Source organism: Microtus ochrogaster, assembly GCF_000317375.1.
Source record: "Microtus ochrogaster isolate Prairie Vole_2 chromosome 14 unlocalized genomic scaffold, MicOch1.0 chr14_random_2, whole genome shotgun sequence".
NCBI classification, from domain to species: domain Eukaryota; kingdom Metazoa; phylum Chordata; class Mammalia; order Rodentia; family Cricetidae; genus Microtus; species Microtus ochrogaster.
The window spans coordinates 13,035,012-13,039,767 of NW_004949097.1; the positions used below are offsets into that span (position 1 = coordinate 13,035,012).

At 40.9% G+C, this 4,756-nt stretch overlaps 1 protein-coding gene across 6 annotated transcripts in view; it reads right to left on the minus strand.

The window, feature by feature from the left end:
* Ints13 (integrator complex subunit 13) overlaps nt 1–4,756 on the minus strand; it is a 40,330-nt gene that overhangs the window by 21,553 nt on the left and 14,021 nt on the right. The window lies entirely within an intron of this gene.

Genomic DNA, 4,756 nt, shown 5'->3' on the forward strand with positions numbered 1-4,756 from the left:
ATATGGATACAAACTCCCTTAACAAAATACTAGCAAGTCAAATCTAACAACACACACATGGAAGATTTCTGTCAAGAAGGAAAGCGAATTCAGTATCAAGTGGGGAGGGGAGTAGGGGTTACAGAGGAAATATGGGAGGGGAGAGACAACTAGAATTAAGGCATATTTGAAGGGTAATATGGAAACCTAATACAGTAGAAAACTTTCTAAAATACAGACATATATGAAGGCGATCTAAGCGAAATCTCCAAATAATGGGGGAGACAGAGTCCCAAATGGCCATCTCTTGTCACCAAATGAAGCTTACAGTACTAGGATTGAGTTACATCTAATTGAGTTGTTTGCCAAAGGGGCCCCATGGGACCACCAAACCCAGACTGTTGCCAAGACTACAGGTTGCTCTCCACAAACTGACAGCAAGGCCCCACTGCTGAAGACAACACTTATACATCTCACTGAACAGATATGTCGAGCTGGTGCCTACAGGGCCTTCGCCCCTACATCCCAACATCTTTCCTGCAGAAAGGTACTCTGCACGCACTCAAAACACCAACATCTGTTATCTGCAAAGGTATACTAATCTGCAAGATAGGCTAGGGTAATAATGGCACAAAGCTTGTGGGAGTAACCAATCAGTGACTGACCTGACTTAAGGGCCATTCCATGAGATGGAACCCATATCTAATACTGCTTGTGTGTTTAATAACCTCAGACTAGAAAATCAAAGACCTAGGATAAAACCAAATAGTGGTCTAGAAATACGTAGTGATAAATGTCTCATAATGATATCACATCAATGCCTTATTCAGCCATCACCAGAGAAGCTTCCTCTGAAGAAGATTGGGACAAACACTGAGACCCACAGCCAGATGTAACTCAGAGAGTGAGAGACCTTGGAACACTGTGGTGGGAGTGGCACTATTAGGTGTGGCTTTGTTGGAGGAAGTGTGTCAGTAGGGGGTGGGCTCTGAGGGTTCAGAAGCACAAGCTAGGACCAGTGGCTCACTGCCTCTTCCTGTTGCCTCCGGATCCAGGGGTAGAATGCTCAGCACCTGCATGCCACCATGCTTCCCACCATGACAATAACGTAAACCAGTCCCAATTAAAGATTTTTTTTATAAGAGTTGCTGTGGTCATGGCATCTATTCACAGCAATAAAACCCTAACTAAAGCAAACACTCAGCCCTAAACGGGATGTCTCCATAAAATCATTCTCCTCAGAGGTCAGGGAACTCCTTGGAAGAGGAGGTGGAAAAGAGTGTAAGATTCAGAGGAGATGGAGGACACCAAGAACACAACACTCTAACCTAACACAAACAAAGCTTCCATGAGCTCAGAGACCAAGAAGCATGCACAAGCCTGCAAAGGCCTGCACCAGGTCCTCGTGAATATATTTCAGCTTTTAGGTTAGTGTTTCCATGAGACTCCTGAGTGTGCAAACAAAGGCCTGCACCAGGTCCTCGTGAATATATTTCAGCTTTTAGGTTAGTGTTTTCATGAGACTCCTGAGTGTGCAAACAAAGGCCTGCACCAGGTCCTCGTGAATATATTTCAGCTTTTAGGTTAGTGTTTTCATGAGACTCCTGAGTGTGCAAACAAAGGCCTGCACCAGGTCCTCGTGAATATATTTCAGCTTTTAGGTTAGTGTTTTCATGAGACTCCTGAGTGTGCAAACAAGCGGTCCTCACTTTTGTACCTGCCCTCTCTTGGACTCTTTTCCTTCTGACGGTGTGTCTTGTCCAACTTTGATGTGACAGCTTTTATAAAATTCTTATTACATTTTGTTGTATTCTTAAAAATGAATGAACAAATGAAAACCTAGTCATTAGTGTAAAGGCTAACAAGTGAGCTGTCTTTTACATGTGCTTAGAAAGGGGAATCAGTTTTCTACAATGGAGTGACGCTAGATATATCAATTATTCTAGGACACACCTCCGGGTCAGGAGCAACTAGCTGGCCAACACAGAATAGACGCCACAGTTTTTTGTATGCTTTTATTTGGTTGCTGTTTGGTGTTTTTTTTTTGTTGTTGTTGTTTGTTTGGTGTGATGCTTCATTTTATTTTACTGGTTTTGGGGAAAGGTTTGCTATTGTTTTGGGGCTTTATTTTTGAGAAAAATGAAAGTTGGGTGAGTATTGAGGGGGAGAGGATCTGGAAGGACTTGGAGGGGAGGAAGAATATGATCAACAATTAAATTTAAAAATTGTGGCACACGCCTTTAATCCCAGAAATTGGGAGGCAGAGGCGGGCAGATCTCTTAGTTTGAGGCCAGCCAGGTCTACAAGAGCTAGTTCCAGGACAGCTAGGGCTGTTCCACAGATAAACCCTGTCACACACACTCACAAAATAAATAAATTAATTAATTAAATTTAAAAAATTGCAAAATTGTTTTAAAGAATTAAAAGGGAAAAGTTAACTTAGCATCAAAACAAAACTAATGTAAGTAACATTACCAATAATCCCAAACCACATCACCTCACATACACCCAGACAAAAGTTCTGACAAAATAAAAATAAAACTCAAAGAACTGGGAACGTTCAGATAAAAGGCACCCTGAAAACCCTCTGCAGGCGGCACCCCGCACGGCTCAGGACTAAATGTGCTCACCCTCACGGCAGACAGGACGCCCTCTCGCGGGTTTACTCAACACTGCAGGACTCTCTGATGGGAACCCCCTCTAGCCAAACGACCTTGACGAGGCCTTGGGCACCCAGAGAAAACCATCAGCCTGCCCAGCTCTCGCCTGTCCACACCATGAGACTGGACCCCTGGTCCTGTTCTGTGAGTTTTTCCCTTACAATAAAGAATAATCTTGAAATCTTGTGGCGTTAGCTTGGGCAGGTTACAAATCAAAAGAATTAAGTATGGTGGAACAAAGTCCTTATTCTCACGGTACTAAGGGATTTTCAAAAACCTCTCCATGTAGTTACTGATTCACAATATGCAGAAAGAGTTGACTTGCATATTGAAACCACTGAATTTATACCAGATGATACAGAATTGACTTCATTATTCATTCAGGTTCAAGACATAACCATGAATCTGATCCCATATGGGTCTGCCAGGTCCTCTAGCACAAGGTAACACAGAAACTGACCGATTATTGATTAATATAGAAAGACCTAATCCAACTATAAAGGATATGTTAAACAAACAGAAAGGGATAAAAATACCCCCCGAAACAGATTGCATAATGTTTTTTTTTTTTTTTTTTGGTTTTTCGAGAGAGGGTTAAAAATGTGTAGCCCAGGCTGGCCTCGAACTCGTGATCCTTCTGCCTCTGCCTCCTTCAGCAAATCCTACCGGCATGCGCCACCACAACCGGATGCATAATGCTTTATTAACATTAAATTTTCTTAACACTAATGAGAAAGGGATAGCAGCAGAGACAATGGATAATTAAAAAAAAAAAACTTCTGAATTAAATCAGCCAGTATATTTCAAGGATGTGTTGACCTCACAATGAAAACCAGGAGACGTGCTACGTTGGAGAAGGGGTTTCTCTCTTGTTTTCCCGGGGGGGGGGGGGGGGGGGGGGACGGGACACTACAGATACCATCAAAATTAATAAAGATTCAGTTGAAAATAAAAAGAAACTTCTTGAAAAGAAAAATGAGAGCTCATCCACAGAGGTGACAACCATACAAACATATCTATATGAGGTTAAAAAAAAAAAACAAAAAAAAAAACACCTCATATAGGGTTAGGACAGGGTTCTGTTCTTGTCTTTACAGGAAAATGCTCATCTTCAACAAGTCAAGAGATCCTGGATGCTTGGATGCCTAAAGAGAAAAAAATTATCCATAAAGGATCACCAAGCAAATAGAAATAAGACTTTTGAGGACAGGTGATCAATATGTGTATAAATGTGTGTGTGTGTGTGTGTGTGTGTGCACAGCTGGCTTTGGAGTTGGACAATGGCTACCCTTCTCTAAATCCAAGCATGCTGTTAAAAAAAATTCAGAGTTTCTGTCTCATGTCAGATTTTAAGAAAATATTTTACTTTCCTCCATGCCTATTTTGTCTGTATTGTATCTTTCATTAAATACATGTCTATATAAATAATGTTTAAGTTTTCAACAGTGAACAGTAGATTTTTCTGCAGTCATCTTTAAAGTTTCCAAGAAGAAGATGGGCCCCACAACAACAACTCCACCTGGTTGATACGATGTCATGATGCTGACAGTACTACTATGAGACTGGTTTTGGGATATCAACTGCTAAATTGCTGTACCTTCTTACAACGTTCTGGCCAGAACTCCAAATAAGAACTTTAAAAAATCCCTATCAAATACTCAGAAATCATTTGCAATTATACTAGGCAGTAATCTTGAAACGTAACCATCATTTTACTTTTACAGGATCCCATAGGCAAAGTATTGCCCCCCACAACAGCTGAAAACAATTCTAAAAGACAAAGTCCCCTCTCCCAACAAAGTTTGTCCTTAGGGTTAAGGACACCATTTCAGGGTTGATTATTAATTGTATAGGGTTGGGGTGAAAATTATGTAGGCCCAGAGATCCCCTTTAAAAAAAAAAGGGAAAATTGAATGGGATAATAGGTAGATTAGTGTGAACTTACTCACACTAATAATAATAATAGTGAGTAATAATATTATTTATGGACAATTTACATTGGTATAAATTCTTGTATATTAATACAAGTTCAAATTATATTTGTTGCCCAGCGATGGTGGCGCACGCCTTTAATCCCAGCATTCGGGAGGCAGAGGCAGGCGGATCTCTGTGAGTTC